This window comes from Vulpes vulpes, chromosome 14, assembly GCF_048418805.1.
Source record: "Vulpes vulpes isolate BD-2025 chromosome 14, VulVul3, whole genome shotgun sequence".
NCBI classification, from domain to species: Eukaryota; Metazoa; Chordata; class Mammalia; order Carnivora; family Canidae; genus Vulpes; species Vulpes vulpes.
The window spans coordinates 105,191,299-105,210,014 of NC_132793.1; the positions used below are offsets into that span (position 1 = coordinate 105,191,299).

At 47.5% G+C, this 18,716-nt stretch overlaps 1 long non-coding RNA gene across 1 annotated transcript; it reads right to left on the minus strand.

Moving 5' to 3' along the window:
• Positions 1-1,171: 1,171 nt before the first annotated feature.
• On the minus strand, positions 1,172-9,556 carry LOC140595482 (uncharacterized). The gene is made up of 2 exons (XR_011997130.1): positions 9,060-9,556; positions 1,172-5,851 (listed from the first exon to the last, which is right to left on the minus strand). It is a non-coding gene; the product is annotated as an uncharacterized lncRNA (long non-coding RNA).
• Between the last annotated feature and the right edge of the window lie 9,160 nt (positions 9,557-18,716).

Below are 18,716 nucleotides of genomic sequence, written 5' to 3' on the forward strand. Positions count from 1 at the left end.
AGTACAATCTGAATAACAACTATATCATATTTGTATTTACATGAATATGTAGGCTTGTATCTTTACCTATACTGTATCTATATAAAGTACCTAAAAGATTCAGTTATTTTTGTATATATTTTATTTATCCCTTTGTAATTTTATTTATTTATTTATTTATTTATTTATTTATTTATTTATGACAGAGAGCATGAGCTGGGGGGGAGGAGCAGAGGGTGAAAGACAAGCAGATTCTGTGCTGAGCACAGAGCCCACCTTGGAGTTTAATCCCACAACCCTGAGGTCAGGACCTGATCTGAAATCAAAAGTCAGCTGCTAAACCAACTGAGACACCCAGGCATCCCACCTTTTGTAATTCTTTAATTCACTTATTGTCATTCTCATTTTATAAATCTGGTGGCTGATATTGAGAGAGGTTGAGTGACTTGCCCAAGGTCACAGACCTAATGTGCTATAGAGCTAAATATACAAACCCAGATGGGTCTGACTCCAAAGTTTTTACTCACTCAGTCTCCAAGTATTATTTAACACAAAAAAAGAGCCAGTCCTACTGATAGATGCTATTTAACTTAACATACAAACTTGAAATGTAACTTCCCTGATTAACTTCTTGAAGTACTTTGAAATAAGATTTAGGAAGCTGTAAGCTGTGGAAAGAGCAAGTAAGCAGGTGTCGGAAGGTCGGATGGCTCTCCGCACCCCCGGGCCAGGTGGCTCACTCCAGGGGCTGGACCTGCGGGCTGACCCCTGGGAGCTGGTCACATGATGACTGTATTATCCTTTGTCCTGCTGGTGGTCTCAGTTGTGCAGATGGGACCCCAACTGTGCTGGATGCTCTAGTGACATCAGAAGAGACCTGACCTAACTTCTCTAAAGTGCCAATATGTGTTTCCTGAGGTTTGGGATTGGACTTTGTGTTTGTACCATTGGCTACAGAGTGAGAGACCTTCAGGTCACAGTGGACGAGCTACGGATATAGTGACGCAGTGACAGGGGACCTAGGCTGTACAACTGCTTCAAAATGAGTTTAATACTCCTTATGTCCTTTTTAGTTCATTTGAAGTAGTTTATTTCCCCAATTTTTTGTACTCTTTTATTTCAAAGTAATTTCAGACTCAGAGTAAAGTTGTAAAAATAGTAGCAAGAATGATCATATACATTTCACCCCGTGTTAACATTTTGCAATGCTTTATTGCTTTCTCTCCATATCTCTTCATATTATCTTTTTCTGAACGTTTGAAAATAATTGGAGACATGACAGCCCTTTCAATGTGCATTTCCTAAGAACAAGGGCTCGCTCTTACATAACCACATTATTGTTATTACAGTAAAGAAATTATCAAAAAAAGAAATGATCAATATGCAATAAATTTCTTAAGCTACAAATATTGTTCATTTTTCCCAGTTATCCCAAAATGTTCTTTAGAGAAAAAAGGAATTCTGGTTCCCAGGGCCCAATCCAGAATAACATATCATCATGTCTCTGTGGCCTCCTTTAACCTAGAAATGTTTCTGCCTTTCTCTTTAGTTGACTTTATTTTTTAGAACAGTTTAAAGGCCACAGAAAAATTAAGCACAAGTGCAGAAAGTCCCTCTATGCCCCATGAATGCCCACATAACACATACAACCTCTCCCTCTATGTTTATTTTTTTTAAGATTTATTTATTTATTCATGAGAGACACAGAGAGAGGAAGAGACATAGGCAGAGGGAGAAGCAGGCTCCCTGTAGGAAGCCGGATGTGGAACTCAGTCCCAGGACTCCGGGATCATGCCCTGAGCCAAAGGCAGACACATAACTGCTGAGCCACCCAGGCGTCCCCTCCCCCTCTATGTTTATAGCAGCATTGTCTATAATAGCCAAATTATGGAAGCAATCCAAGTGTCCATGGACTGACGAATGGATAAAGAACATGTGGTGTATATGCAATGGAATATTACTCAGCCATAAAAAAGATTGACATCTTATCATTTGCAATGACATGAATGGAGCTAGAGTGTATTATGCTAAGTGAAATAAGTCAATCAGAGAAAGTCAAACACTATATGATTTCATTCATATGTGGAATTTAAGAAACAAAGCAAACAAATAAATAGAAAAAGGGACAAACCAAGAAACAGACTCTTACTCTAGAAAACACACTGCTGGTCACCAGAAGGCAGGTGGGTGGGGGATGGGGGAAACAGGTGATGGGGATGAAGGAGGCACCTGTTGTGATGGGCACCAGGGGATGTATGGAAATGTTGAGTCACTATATTGGACACCTGAAACTAATACAACACTGTGTATTAACTATACCGGAATTTTTTTAAAAGAATGATATCTGAAATCAGAATTTACAGACTCAGAAAGTATATCAGTGCTGTGTGTGTAAGTCAGTGATGTACTTCACAATTGATGGTGTCTATGAAATACAGTTTCATTCCCATTGCCTGGACGAGGAACTGAAGGTTCAGGGCACTTAAAGGGCCTTCAAAGCAAGTAAGAGATGGAGCCAAGATCTTAATTCAGGCCTGTCTGGCTCCACACGCCAGCTCTTAGCCAGTGTGCATCATGCTTTTCAAAGCTCCATTTTTGATGTGATGGTAGCAAGCCCGTCTGCTGTGGGAGCGCCCCAGTGCAAAGTGCTGGCGCAGGACACGGGGAGGCAGCTCCCTCAGCCCCATCACCGTGATCTGGGGACTGGGGAACCAGCACTCCCAGGCCCTTTCTGCTCCCAAGGGGCCGTTTGCAAATCTAAATAATGGATTCTTCCTGTCTCCTTGAAGAAATGCCAATTATCTCAGACCAAGTCTGGGCCTCAGCCCTTCTGGAGTTTCCGAATGAACGCAAAAGCAAGATTAATATGCAAGATGATGAAATTGTGTGCGTGGGTCCAGGGAGAAATAGAAAAGGATATAACTTCAAGTTAAGTGAGGGGTTGGGAGAAACATGAGCAGAGGACACGAGCTCTTCCTCCCACAGCGTGACCCCCAAACACCGGAGCCACAAGCAGGCACGGCCGCCGTGGCTGGCCCCTGGGTGACGGCCCGGCGCACCGCCCAACGCAGGTGCGCCTTTATCTGCTCCTTATGCCTCACAAATATGTTCAGTTGCTCAAATTAAATTGTATCTAAGCCTCTCAACCCACGGAATAACATTCCCTGCTCTCATGAGGCATTTGCCCTCTTCATCCCAGAACACATTCGTGGAAAACATACTTCCAGTACTACTTTCTTATTTTGCTCAAAGCAGAATGTACAACAAAGGACATCAAACTTAATTAGCACATTAACATAATCACATCAAGGATAGACAGAGCACTTGACAATAGGAAATTGGATAAATCAATGCAAATGATTTCAGCTCCATGCTTTATAATTAGACCAAAAAAAAAAAAAAAAAGGCTGGCTTAGATGGTGTCGGATGCACTTACTGTAGTTGTTTCTAATTTATGAGGTTGGAGCTGTTGACACCAAAGAGTGCTTAAATTTATCTTCACATTTAAAGGAGTCACAGGTTTACGCACACATATTTTCCTACTCAGAGGCTTCTTTTTGACCTTCTGTGCTAAACGTAGATGCTCTTTTGCTTTCGACATGTCGCCAAAGCTGTAATGCTGCCGTGAGAGGTTTTGCAAATGAAAATGGGCAGCCCTGTGGATTTCAGGGGCTCTGGATCCAAAGGGCATAAAGTGGGCAAAGACGGAACAGCCAGAACACAGGATGAGTGAACGGGGTTGAAATGCCTGGGCTAAGGGAAGATGGTCCCCAGGGAGGATGCCCTGGGGAGCTGGGAGGGTGCCCTGGGGAGCCCTGCAGGCAGGATCATGCCCATCGCAGAGGCAGAACTTCAGGATGCGTTGGTTCCCAGAATTTCTCTGAGCTGTTTGTCTCCGTTCATCCCTGGGTGTCCCCCGTCCCATCTTGTTTCGGGGCTCTATGGTTGCCGTTTGATCACCCCTGAGCCTTCCCTCCACCCTTTGGATTCAAGCTTCCTTCTGTTCACCAGCTGGTTGAAGCCTTCGATTCCTACTGTATTTCCCTATCTCCTGTCCCTTCCTGATGGGCATCACTCCATCTCCCAGGCCAACCTCCGTGATCTGTCCACCCTGCTTTTTCCATACTGGCCACATTCTGACATTCTCACTGCTGCTGGTGCGATGGTCTGTCTTCACTGGGTGGCGAGCTTCCTCGGGGTGAAGGCTGCACCCCCATTTTGGTCCCAGCCTGGTGGGTACCCGACGACTCCCTCTCCCTGAGGATGCCCCTTGCCGGCTGAGTGCACGGTGGCTGCTCTAGAAGCTCCACTAGTTGTTGCCATTGTTTGAATTTAGGAAAGATGCTTAACTGCTGTGGGCAGCTGTCTCCTGCCCATATGTGGGAAGGTGGATGGGAGCCAGACAAGGGAGAGAGGTGGGAGGGAGTCGTTCGGGTACCTGATGGCGAGTGGCTTGGGGCTCCCGTGCTCACCAGGGACACTCTGCAAGCCGCCTGAGCCACCTGCACTTCAGGCCTCAACCTGATGTATGAAAGATGTCAGGGTTTGGAGCCAACGGCCCAGAAATAATTCCTGAAATGTCTTTAGTGCCAAAAGGTAGTTTTATTAAAGCTCAGGAACAGGACCTAGGGCAGAGAGAGCTGCCATGGGGTCATGAGGGGTAGCCCATTACATACCCTCAAGTTGGAAGGGGGCAAGGGAAAGCATGAGTCTCTAAGGAATTTTGGAAGCAAGATTTCCAGGATCTTAAGGGGGCTAGCTATTGTTGGGAAAGGTCATTTATTATTGTTTAGTAAAAACTCAATCATGAGGGACACCTGGGTGGCTCAGCGGTTGAGTGCCTGCCTTCAGCTCACAGGATGATCCTGGAGTCCCTGGATCAAGTCCCACATCAGGCTCTCTGCATGGAGCCTGCTTCTCCCTCTGCCTCTCTCTCTGTGTCTCTCATGAATAAATAAATAAAATCTTTTAAAAAAACTCAATCATGAGACCCTTCAGATGCGTATCAATGGGTTGTATGCTTGTTGGATGATCACCAACATGCATCTTGGGGGATTTAGAGATAAAGGAATTGTCTAAAGGAAAGTATATAAGTTAAAGTAGATTCACAGGGTCCTGGGGGTCAGACTAAGATTGCCTGTTGCCCTTAGCAGAGTATCAACATCGAGGCAGCTGAGGCCCTGGAGGAAGGTCACTTTGCCTGTTTCATGGACGTGTCAATGGGCTGTAGGCAGTAAGGAGATGTAATAATTTTCCTTCTGTCTCTGTTCCTCATATCAAACCCACTTGACTTGCTCCCCCTTACTTGCAGGCAAAAGTTTTCATTGCAAGTATACACTCGGCAGAAGTTTTGACTGTCTGGTGTGAAACCTATGCCTTTGTCATGAAATCAGATTTGAGCTGTGGAATTGCCGTGGCACCACAGTGAGGCTTCTTTCTCCTTGCCTTGCAGAGGCTCATATTTGTGGTGTCCCTCCTGCTCTGCTGCTGATTCAGTGTTTACCTGCCTGTGGACCACAGCCCACGGAGAGGTGTCCTGCCGATTCCTTGCTATGGCCCGAATGAAGAGTCCACTTCTTTTTCCATCCGTACATGCCAATTTGGGCATCTCCACATTTGGCGGTTTGCAAGGATGGGGCTGATTCTGCCCAGACTGCCTTGGGAGGGCACAGGCCCTCCTTGAAAGATAATGCTATTCTAGAAAACAGCCCTGAAAGATGGGATGGGTTCTGCTTTCCCATTATTCTAGGTTCCTGGAGAATTCTCCAGCACTGCCTGCCAGGCAAACAGCAACAGCATAGTCATCTTGAATGAGTGATTATTGATCCTTTAAAAATCCTTAATAGCACTGCTGCAGAAGGAGAGACCATACCTGTGAATAAGAAAACACTGTATTACCATTTATCTTGAATGGGGCACAGCACAAGCACCCTATGCTTTTTTTTAAGGCCAAATGCAACTGAAAATGTAACTTTCCCAGCACAATTTAAAATAGGTTCTAAAACACTGCCTACCTTTGAAAACATATACCCACTATGACTGAAGCTTAGCACAGATTATTCACTGGGAGGAATTAAAATGCTTACTGGGGAGTTCTGGAGGGACATTCTGAAAACAGCGTGACCATTTATTGGGTATCCGTTCTGCTCCTGGGACTTGATGTGAATTATTGCTTACACTCTCGATTCCAGAGGATGGATTTTATTATTGTCCTTTTGCATTTGGGGAAATTGAAGACTGCCCAAGGTAATATAGTGGTAGCATGAACTTGGCTAGAATGTGTTTACAGCGTAGGTATTTGTAAATGGCCCAGATCTGGGCATCTCCCCCAAACCCTCATTCACCCATTGCTAAACCTTTAGCAGCACAACTCTGGCTGCCAAGCCCCTAGGCTCCAGTGGCTTGAAATCCCAATGGCCTGGAAGGTCCGACTCAGGACATCAGCTAAACAGCCTCTCTCCTCCTGCCCCTTGATATTTTGCATTTTGGAGGAAACATCATCTGCAGCCATAGCTCCCAGGTGAGGGTTCCCTGTAAAACAGAAGCATCAGTGTCACCTGGGAACTTGGTAGAATTTCACATCCTTCTGGGCACCTAGGTGGCTCAATCAGTTAAGCATCCAACTTTTGATTTCAGCTCATGATCTCAGGGTCATGGGATCAACCCCCACATTGGGCTCCATGCTAAGCATGGAGTCAGGTTGGAACTCTCTCTCCCTCTCTCTCTGCCTTTCTCACATGCCCCCTCGCACTCATGCTTACTCTTTTTCTAAAATAAATAAATACGGGGGCCCAGGTGGCTCAGTCAGTTAAGCATCTGTCATTGGCTCAGGTCATGATCTCAGGGTCCCAGGATGGAGCCCCACATCGGGCTCCCTGTTCATTGGGGCATCTGCTTCTCCCTGTCCCTCTGCCCCTCCTCCTTGCTCATTGTCTCTCTCTCTCTCTTTCTCTTTCTCACTCTCACTCTCTCTCTCAAATTTTAAAAATCTTAATAAATCTTAAAAAAAAAAAAAAAGAATTTCAAATCCTTTAGCTCTTGCCCAGACCTTCTGTATTAGAAACTCTCAGGGTGAGGCCCAGATATGTGCATTTTAACAAAGCCCTCTAGGTGATCCTAATGCTCACTGGACCTTGAGAAGCACGAGGTGAAGCAGGGGTCGCAAGGGTTGGGTCCAATCTGTGACGTGAGACAACAAACGGAGAGAGGTGACACCATGTTGGAGGATGGCAGAGTGCTGGGCCCAGGGCAGAGCTTTGAATTCCGTGAGGGACGGGCCAGCTTTGTGATGGGGGCGGAGGGATCTGAGTCCATTCTCTCCCGTCGCTCTACACCACCTGGCACTGCGCATACCAAGGTTTGAGATCTCCACACACCCACACATGTACTGAGTTACTCATTCATGGAAAAGTCCTCTTGAGGCGCCACCATTATTCTCAAACGTCTTGGGCATAACTACAACAAAAGTCAGTCACCTGCCCTAATCATCAATAGCTCCTCCTCTTGAGAGGAAAACAGTCTGGCAAAATAGAGTCATGACGCAGAGGCTCGTGTGAACAGGGGCCTCCTGAGCTCAGAAGGCTGTGGGAGCCACTCGTCTCCCATCCTAGCCAGGCGAACTTTCCTTCCAATCATACCATCTACTTCTTACAGATAACCCTGCGAGCTATGGTTCTCTCTGTCATCCAGAGAAGGAAATAAAAGCCCAGGGAGGTAGAAGGACCCTTCCAAAGACACACAGCCTTTAAAGAGCAGGGCCAGGCTTGGGTCCGGGTTTTCCAGAGCTGATTGCAGTTCCCTGTTCTCTGCACAGCAAGGGCCTCTGCCTGGTGCTCTCTGATTTGTGGCATTAATATTAATTGATGGCCGAGAAGGCCATGCCAGGCCTTTCTTTTTTGTTTGAACATCTCTTAGGAGAACAGCACTGTGTTTCTTATGAAAGCAGTAGTCCACTTTTTGAGAAAGACTAAAAGAGGATGAGACTTCCTTTTCCAAATTAAATCCATGCTTTAAAAAATTGTAATGAATTCCCTCCTCTGACACACTTCCATTCATTTGTTCCTGGCACTCACTCCTCGGGCCTGGCTTCTCTGTGATGCTATGGGCTGCCTTCTGCCTATATTTTTCAGTTGGTGAGCCCAATCTCCAGAAGCCAGGGACACTTTTCACTACATGGTGGCACTCTCGAATGGCAGAATTGTATATTTAATCAAAGGTATGAGAGATTTCATCTTGTGGGAACTTCTGTGGTGAAGCAGCATGGCGGGTGTGGGTGCCAGGCTGGTCCAGAGTGGTCTTATCTGTGAGTCTCACGGTGACACACAGATAAGCCACAGAAAACCTGCTGGATGCAACCAGATGGCTCTGCTGGTGGAAGCATGAAGCTCACAACTGCCCACTGTAGAAGGACTGATGGGGGTCGGTGCCTGACATCTACCCACCCTGGCCTTGGTGGAGAGCTTATGTGACTCAGGGCACCTGGCTGGCTCAGTGGGAAGAACATGCAACTCTTGATCTTGGGGTTGTGAGTTCAAAGCCTCACATTGGGTATAGAGATAACTTAAAAATAAAAATCTTAAAAAGGGGGGGAGGGCAGCCCCGGTGGCTCAGTGGTTTAGCGCTGCCTTCAGCCCGGGGCCTGATCCTGGAGACTGGGGATCGAGTCCCACGTCGGGCTCCCTGCATGGAGCCTGCTTCTCCCTCTGCCTGTGACTCTGCCTCTCTCTCTCTCTCTCTCTCTCTCTCTCTATGTCTCTCATGAATAAATAAAAAATCTTTTTAAAAAATAAATAAATTTTTTAAAAAAAGGTTTCTGTGACTCATCTGTTGATCATAAGAGGCCCCGTCTAGATCATGGAGATCCTAAAAGGAATAGCATTCCATGGAATTTATGCAAAGTAACATCCTCATCTGTTCACTGGCCTCGGTATGTGAAGGGCACAACTGGAAATAGCCTGCATTCGAATCCCAGCTGGAACCTTTGACCAGCTGTGTTATCTTGGGTCCTGCAAAGTCGTGGAAGTCCTGTGAATTTAACAGTGGGCTCAGGGGAGTCAGTCTGGGTAGAGTCTGGCACTTACCTGCTCAGCCCCCAGCCTGCTGGGGTGTTCATGGTCTCCCCACCAGCCCTGTTCTCCTCTCTTCCTTAAGTGCCTTGTTCTTTTCTTGTGGATTTACTGCAACGGCCTGGATTTGACTCTCCCCCATTTCAGCTTTGCCGCAGCCTCCCTCAGCGAGCATCATGTGGGTCTTAGCCCCTGGTGGTGGTGGCCTGAGCCGGACCCCCCTAGCTTCAGTTTGCTGGCTTCTTCTTTGTCAAGCCACAGCTCCTCTGGTTCCTGCCATCCCGCCAGCTTCCCTGCTTCTTCCTGTGCAGACACACTGCCCCCTGGGCATCCCTCTGCTGCTGCTCAGCCGGGCGATGTGGCCCGGCAAGAAATGAATGGAACCAGAACCCAGCCGGCCTTCCATTTCAGACCTTCCTCCTTATTGTTTCCAGATTGAAAGGGTGGATATCGATTCACGATCCATATAAGTGTCTGCAGTGGGAGGAGGCTTCGGACTTAGCACAAAGAGCAGGCGTCCAATGTAGGGGCGGGGGGGGGGGGGGGGGGGGGGGCTTCCCTGCTCCTCCTGCTGAACTAGGGGAAGGAGAGCCGGAGCCCAGACCCCAGAGGCAGGCGGAGACAACGCGGCTTATGCTTCAGGGTCAAGGAGAAAAGCTGCCAAAATGTGATGAAGCTTTTTGAGTGAGAACTTAATAAACATGCCTTTGCTGTCGGTCTCCATGGCTGTTGGGTGAGTGGAGCGAATACATTTCTAGGACACACAAAAGGCGGTTTGGGAGCTGGGCAGCATGGACGCCGTATTCCTTCTACTATTTGCTCCTGGGAGTCTGGAGGATGCTCCGGGGAGCGTTTTCTTGCTGAGTCTCAGCACAGGTGGACTTCCTTCCTAACAAGGAAGAGCCCTGATCTTGACGAAGTCTGAATTCTTGACGAGCCAGCACACTGCTGCTTCTGGGGCCCCTTGCCTTCAAGACGGGGGAGGCTGTGCTGGGCTCCCAGACCTTCGGAAACCCATCTCCTTCTGGAGGTCGGTGGCCCCGGGACGACCCCACGCTGATTCCACTTCTCCTCTTGGCCTTGCCTGTCTCGCGGCAGAAGAAGACAATGACAAAAGTGGTAGAGCCTGTGGTGGGCAAGGTGGCCACGTGGCTAATCCAACCAGGAGAAAGTCTGAGCCAGGGGACCTGAATGCAAGCTCCCCCTGTGACTCAAGCACTGGGGCCACTTCTCAGATCCATCCAACGTCACCAATGAGCCGCCGTGGACCACTTTCCTCCTCCCGCTGGATCCATGCTGAGTCACGTCCCCTTGCCCTGCGAGATGACTGGCATAGGGCTCCTGTTCATATAGCTCACTGAACTCCTGTTCAGTGTCCCCATCTGTAAAATGGGCACAGGGGGAATAAGCTCTGTGGTGTGGCACCAGGATTAAGTAATTAATACGTTAGTCTTAACTGGAGATCTCCAGGCACACTGTGACATCTACACTCAAGTCTGAGCGGCATCATCACGGCAGGGACAGAACCTGTGACCCTCACCTCCCAAACCCACTCCACCCCAGCCATTTCTCCTGTGGGCTGCTGATGGTGTGGTTTCCCCCAAAGCTGGCACTGACACTTGTCTCCTGTCTCTCGCTCACACCCTGCATCCGGACCCATGGTACAAGGCCGTCTTTTCCCACTCTCCTGTCGTGACCCCAGGCCCTGCTCCGGGCCACCAGCATGTGTCAGCTGCCCTGTGCAGAAGCCCTTGGCGTCTCCCTGCCTTCATCCACGACCTCGTCGTGACAACCAGAGGGACACTTCCAAATGAGAAGTGACATCATGGGACTGTGCTGTCACCTTCCAGGGTCTCCCGGCACACTTACAGCAGGATCCATCATCTTTATACTGCCCGCCCAAAGTCCTGCCTGTCTGGCCCCCAACCAGAGGGCCCTGTTGTCCCCTCCTGCCTTGCTTGCTCTGCCTCCACCATCCTGGCCCTAAATGTCCCCACCTTGCCCTCGGCCCACCACAGAAGGTCCCTTGTGCTCCATTGTGCTGCAGGCTCCTAGCCTGACACCTGCACGCCCCTGCTAGTCTCTGACACCCCAGACCCCATCTGCCAAGTGGCCCCTCCGGCACCCTGCCCCTTGGCCCTGCTTTCCGGTTCCCGTCACTCCTGACCCCGCCCGGTGGGGCTGTGAGGGCAGCCCTTGGAGTGTCTGGTTCTCTGTTCTGCCTATAGCTCCTAAATAAATCCCTGACAAACAGTAGGTGCCCAGTGACCATTTGCGGAGTGCATGAAGGAGCTGGTAAGAGAGTGGCTAGCGTCTCATGCATGTGCAGTGGGCGCTGGCTATCATTGTGGGTGCGAGTCAGAGGCGCTTCCTGGGTTTTCCCAGGAGCACGGATCCCCCTCTCTCAACTCATGGAATGTCCCCTGTAACGGGAGACTTTCATGTACCCTCCCCCATAACCAGCCTTGTGTCCTGCTTTGCAGGTGAGGGAAGGTTAGGTGGAAGATGGCCAGTATCCCCCCACAAGCTCCCTCCTGCATCAGTAATGTGGAGGGAGGGCCAGGAGGTACGTCTTTCAGCCCCAGATCCAGTGTTCCTCCTGGCCACCCAACGCCAGCTTCGGCCCCAGGAGGCCCGCCTGCCCCAGCCTTCCCCATGTTTGGTGTTTGATGGAAGGTTCCCTGCATCCCCCTCTGCACTGCCCTCTGGCTGTCCCTTGCCCCTGCGACCAGGTCCTGCTTCCTGACACAGGGCTGGGGGCGCTGTGGCTCCCCGACAGCGACAGCTGGACTCGGCCTGGGTGTGAGCCGTGGGAGGGGAGGGGACACTGTGAGGGGTTGGGAGGTGGTGGTGACCTTGGCCTCCGAAGCTTTATGCAGCATTCCCTGCAGCCCCTGCTCACTGAGTTGTCTGCATCTTCAGTCTGGCGGGGAGGGGACAGAGTGTAGGGAGCACAGAGAGCTAGAACGGCCCGTGGGAGGACCCCCCCTAGTGGTCAGTATCCAGCGGGGCCAGTGGGTGCCCCAGAGCTTGCGAGGCCCTGGCCTGGCCTCCTCCTGCTGCACAGTGGGCACACACCCTCAGGGACCCTGTGGGACCCTGCCCCCTGCTGGGGGCATGTGTCACTGTCCCCGACACTGTCCTGGACACCGTCCCCAAAGCCGAGGACAGAAAACTAGCCCCTGCTGGATGGAAGGCGGGAGGGAGGAGATCAGACCCGGCATGTTTTGTTTGATATTCGACAGCCTTTTCTAGGATCTCCGCAGAACCTGGGAAGGGACCCTAAAGAGAGATTCGGACCTGGCTTTCAATGAGCTTTTGGCCTGGACACAGAGTGGGGGCCTCTAAAGTAGTGACCTCTCTGCGCAGATGACACCATCGCCTTCCCACGGGCCAACTCCGGAGTCGGGCTTGGCCAGGCTGGAAGCAGGGGCGGCGGCTCCCACACCTCCCAGAGAGAAGCCCTGAGCAGAAGCCCCGTGTCCCATGGGCAGACATCCCAGCAGGGGCGCCGAGAGGCCCAGCCCACCCCGCACTGACCCTCACCGGGGCCTCAGGGAGGGTCATTCCCTCAAGCTGTTCCTCATAGTGTGAGGTCTACACGGGCTATTCTGTCCCCACCCCTCTCCAGCGACCTTTGGCAAATACAGGGAATAGCTTCGATTGTCACATCTGAGGAGGTGCTGGCATCTGGTGGGCAGAGGACAGAGGTGCTGCTAAACATCCAACAATGCACAGGACCGGCTCTCACGACAAATAATTATTTGGCCCCAAATGTCGACAGTGCCGAGGTTAAGAAGCTCTGGTTCATGGGCTCCATTTGCCAAAGTGTAGTTTACAATTGGAACCGTGACTTAATTCCACTCAACAGACCTGAGACAAAGCCTTTGGCAAGATCTCTGAGAAATGTTCTCTCATTCCTAAGAAGAGAACCAGAGGAGACTATGTTTCTTCTGCTCGTTGGTGTCCTGCTTAGACGTGATGTCTGCAGCCACCTTGAGACCACGAAGGAAACCGTTTTGATAACAATTCAACAATATCCAGTGAAGTTGGAAATGTGCATGATTGGTAACAAAGCAATTTCACTCATAGGTATTTGAGTGGAGAAATCTTGACACGAGTTTACCAGGAGATGGGCTTATAAGCATCTCCAGCAACATCATAATACCTAAAACCCAGAGAAATCGGTATTTGTAAACAGGCAGATGGATAACTAAAATGTGATATAACTATAGGCTATGTATACAGGTGTGTGTCACAGATATAACACTGAGCAAAAAGTACAATTAATTTTCCCTCCCCTATCCTCAGCATCTCACTGCCCCTCTGCTGAGAGAGCCACCAGTGGGCGGAGACCCAGGCTGGCGATTCGCTGTGAGGTCGGACATGTGGTTGGGGCAGAAGGGAGAGAACTTTTTGTAGAGCCTCCCTCTGCTTGGGCTGCTATAACAAAGGGTGCCCAAGGTTGGGGGCTTGAACAACAGAAATGTATTTCTGAGGGTCCTGGAGGCTGGCAGCCTGAGAGCAGAGTGCCAGCACGTCAGGTCCTGCTGTTGGCAGACGGCTGGCTTTTCTTTGTGCACTCACGTGGCAGACAGTAAGCTTCCTCATGACTCTCGTAGGGGCAATAATCCCCTAAGTGAGGGGCCCACCCCCAGGACCTTCTCTTATTACCTCCCAAAGGTCTCATGTCTCAATACCACCCCATGACAGGGAGGGGAGGGCTCTAATATGGGAATTTGGGGAGCACACACATTCTGTCCATAATAGGCCTGGAGCAAAGCTGGCATCTGCAACTCCCAAGGGGAGTAGATGTAGGGGGCAGAGAGAGTACATGGCTTCTTCCCTGAGATGCAACTGATCCCCTCAAGGGAGTGGGGAAGGGGCACGGTCTCATCAATGTGAGGAGAGCCGCACAGGAGTCTTCAGGGGTCCAATCCAAAATAAAACCACACCCCAGTGCACACAGACTCGGGAAGGCTCTGTGCTGCCGTTTGTCAATGACGCAGATTTGATCCTGTTTGATGGAGACCAAGGAAGCTAGCAGGTGGCCCAGCCAAGGGGACAGGGAAGACAGGTGAGGGCAGCGGCAGGTGGCCTTGTGGAAAGCAGCATCTAGACTCTCATCACAGGGCCTGTCTTTGGATTTTCAGCTCGCTATTAAACTGCAAATGAGCAAAGATTCTTTTAACTCTAAGCTGACCTGATCAGGGTGCTTGTCAACATCGTTTTCCTCTCCCCGTGACACTCGGCTCATACAACTCAGAGCCCCGCCTGCAGGGACCTGTGCGTGGTTCCACTTGTGCAGGTGAAAGCGCTGTCTTCTTTGCGTCCAGTGACCTGCCACTCACTCCCGTTTCTTCCCCTCTCGAGATCTGTGGGCCAAGTGTCTTGTTTGATTGCGGAGAAATGTTTACCCCCAGTGTTCTTTATTATCAGATGTGACTTCTTCTCACTGCTTATTCCTCTAAGGCAAATAAGTGTTCCAGTTATTACAGAGGGTGATCCTCCCCCGGAGAAGCTGGGGGCAGAATGGAAACGAGGCAGCTGTGGGCCGTGCACAGGTCACTACACTCCCACACTGCTCACGTCCTTGCTCAGAAACAGCTTAAAGTACTGAGCCTGTGAGTGCGCTGTGACAGAGGATGAGGGGCGATGGCCAGTCTCCTAGGCGGAAGCAAAGATCAACAGCAAGGATCTCCTCTCCTTTACGACTTCTCAGAGTCTGGAATATGAGTAGAAATTAGGATCCAAATTAAAAATTTCCATTATAATTGCTCAGCATTAAGTAATTTTTATATTAGACGAAGATACAGCCCAACTGTCTCTCCCTGATATTAATGGGAGATTAAAAACTTGCAGGGACACCTGGATGGCTCAGTGGTTGAGTGTCTGCCTTTAGCTCAGGTCGTGGTGCCAGGGCTCTGGGATCGAGTCCCACATCGGGCTTCTTGCAGGAAGCCTCCTTCTCCCTCCGCTTATGTCTCTGCCTCTCTCTCTGTGTCTCTCATGAATAAATAAAGTCTAAAAAAAAACTTGCTATGGTTTTCATTTGGGACAGTTGCCTCAGATTTCCTCCACTATTTGCTTCTGATCATTAGGAGAGATAATTATATTATTTACTTTATTTATTTATATCTTTAATTACGTTATTTAGTTAATGAAAGATATTTAATTAAATTTAATTTTGCTTCTGATCAGTATTTCATTCAGTTTCACAAAAACTGAAACTACTTATTGGTGAGACTACTGTTCCATTGTATGTGGACAGGGGCACTCACTTACCAGGTAAAAACGATACCCATTAAAAGATAAAGATGATTTTCATGCATTTTTTGCTATTCAGATTTCCAAGAGCATCCTGTGCATTGTCTGGGGATTTTAGTTTTATGAATTATTTGCATAACTATATCAGTTTAATATTTTAATATTTCTGCCTATGTTTTCCTTTTTTTTTTTAAAGATTCCAAAAAAAAAAAAAAGATTCCATCCATCCATTCATGAGAGACACAGAGAGAGAGAGAGGCAGAGGGAAAAGCAGGCTCCATGCAGGGAGCCCAACGTGGGACTCGATCCCCGGTCTCCAGGATCATGCCCTGGGCTGAAGGCAGGCACTAAACTGCTGAGCCACCCAGGGATCCCCTATGTTTTCCTTTTTTAAAACATATTTTACTTACTTATTTGAAAGAGGGAGAGGGGGAAGCAGACTTCTCACTGAGCAGGGAGCCCAGCATGGGGCTCGATCCCAGAACCCTGAGATCATGACATAAGCCAAAGGCAAACACTTCACTGACTGAGCCACCCAGATGTCCTGACTATTTTCCTTTAATAAGGGATCATTTCTGCCTCATAGAATTTTCTGTGTTTTTTAATGCTTATCTTGTCCACTTAACCATATCACAATCTCTCCTGTTTGCTTGAAATCCTATAAAAAATCTGGGCTAGCATAGGATGTTTTCTTGGCTATCATATTCACCAATTTATTCCCTATTATTTGCTACATGTATAGCAATTATAGTTTGTTTTTTAAATCAAATTGCAGAATATAAAGAATTGTGTGATTATATATGTTTAAAAGCTTTCAAAATGATAAGACAGTTTAATATATATATGTTTGTGTGTATATGTATAATTTTAACAGAAGGAAATGTTAATTTAAATATGAGTTAACGTCCAATTCAGATAAATCTATGAAGAATGACAAAAGCATCCTTTGGAGAATCCCAGAACAGTATTTCAGAATCATACATATGTGGCAGAAAAAGTATAAAGGTTATAGAGAGATTGCATACAATCAACAAATTAATTTTTACTAATGTATGCAGATTCTCATGCCCTCTGACCAGGGCAAGTCTTACCACATACACACATGTCCTCACAAGAATGGATGAGTTTTTGTTTTCTTTTTATTTTGTTCTTTAAATAAACTGCTTCACATTCTGCAGCTTGTTTTTTCACTTTACTTTTGAACTTGTGCTGATTCCCAATTGCATGTCTATTTAATGGCAATAAAGAATGTTCTGTTCACTGTTGCTATATAACAAATCATGCAAACTTAGTCACATAAAAGAAAAAAGAACCCTTTTTTGTGCTTACAGACTCTGGGTCAGAAATTAGGAAAAGGCACAGCAAGGTTTGCTGTTCTCTGCCTTCTGCTAACGGCTAACAGAGCTGGGTAGGGGGACCCCTTCGCTTCCCTCGTCCATGTCTAGGCTGGGGTGGCCAGGGGAGGGGCTCAACGGAGCCCTCAGGCACAGTGCCTGTGGGGGATGTCCCCAGGAGGCTTGGGTTCCTCACGGCCCACCGGGGCCTGGGTTATGGGACAGCATATACCAGAAGAACAGCTTCAGAAAATGAGCTTTTCATGAAAACCGGGTGGAAGCTGCATGGCCTTTCCTGACCTGGCCGTGGAAGTCACAGGGTCACTTCTGCCCTAACCACCCACTTACAAGCAAATTCTAAAGCCGTTCCAGAGTCAAGGGGAACTAACCACTCTCTCATAGCAGGAGGCATGTGGGAGAATTCGTGGCCACTTAAAAAACTGCCACAAAGAATAAATATAACTTGTTTTTAAAGTATGTTCCACATTCAGCATAGAGCCCAATGCAGGGCTTGAACTCATGACCTGAGCTGAAATCAAGAGAAGGATGCTCAACCCACTGAGCCACCCAGGTGCCCCAAGAAATATAACTTTTAAGAGAGTGTGGTTCACAATGGCAAACTCACTTCGGATATAAATTAAGATGTTTCAGATCTTTTATAAAAGTACTTAAATCATTCTTGGAAAATATGAGGACATCTTTAGTGAATGGCGAATTAGATCATATTCTCCAATGTAAAAAAGTTCAGTCATTTAAAGATGATAATTTTTCCAAAATGAATCTACAAAATCAAAGCATTGCCAATTTGAATTCTAGCCGAGGTCTTTGGGGAACCTAAAAAGCTGACTCCTGAATATATGTGGGAAAAAAACCAAAGGACCAAAAAAAAAGCAAGATGTTTTGACTTGCCCAACCAGAAGCCAAGAGTTTTTGAAGCTGTAATAACTAAGAAATGACAGTGGCACAAGAATAGACAAACAAGTTAAACAAGAGAAGGCTGACACTTGTAGGATAGGAAATCTAAGATGTGGCACGGCTGTCATTACAAGTTGGGGGGACAGATAAGAATGGATCCATTGATGGTGGGATTTCTGGTTGTCCAGTTATCCTTCACACCTCACTCCACACTCAGAGATCACATCCAAGTGGATTGAAAACCTAATAATATAAAAAGCAAGCAAAAACATTTTAGACATGAGTACAGAAGAATATACTTGTGTCCTAGGAATGGCAAAAGTGTTTTTTGAGAAGACCAAAAAAAGTAAACCAGAAAGGAAAATTCTGATAAATTTGTTTTATAACTTTAGCACATCTCAGTCCCTCATGAGCAAAGAAAGAGATCTTGAACACGGTGAGTACATGTTCCTATCTGTGTAATAATAAAGGATTAGTATCAAGAATATGTGAAAGCGTTCTTACTCATTAATCAGATTAAAGACATCAATCCAGTAAAAAAAAATGGGGTAAATAGTATAAGAAGCATTTTATGGAAGAAAAATGAGTCCCATAAAGATGAAAATATTCTGAACATCTCTAATAACCAGGAACATATATATTTTAAAAATATTATGTTACTATTTTATACCTACCACATTAAAAACATTGTAAAGATTGGCAATACCAGTTCTTAGGTGAAAGTATAAATTAGTAAAACCACTTGAAGACCACCTGGTGATATCTAGCAACACCGAAGAAAAACCCAGGTAACAGCTAGGGTAAGTCATGGATAAAACTGTCTTTTTCAAAATAGGAAAGAGTCCCTGGGAACACAGGAGCTCTCTTGGGCAGAAGGGGTTTTGGGTAAGAAAAGGGAACAGGAAATAGAGACAGTAATACCCTTGGACGATTGACACCTGCGCATTCCTTGGAAGGATTTTCCTCCCCAAGGACCATAGCTGGAAATGGCACTGGACATGTTTCATTTATTGGGTCCAAATGTGTTGTTTGGGACAATGTGAGCATCTCATCCACCCAGACCTGTTTGCTATTATATTAGCTCCTGAATTAGTCTCTGGCTGATCCCTGTATCTCCCTGGTGTCCCCAGTTCCATTCATGTCTGTCTGTCTGTCT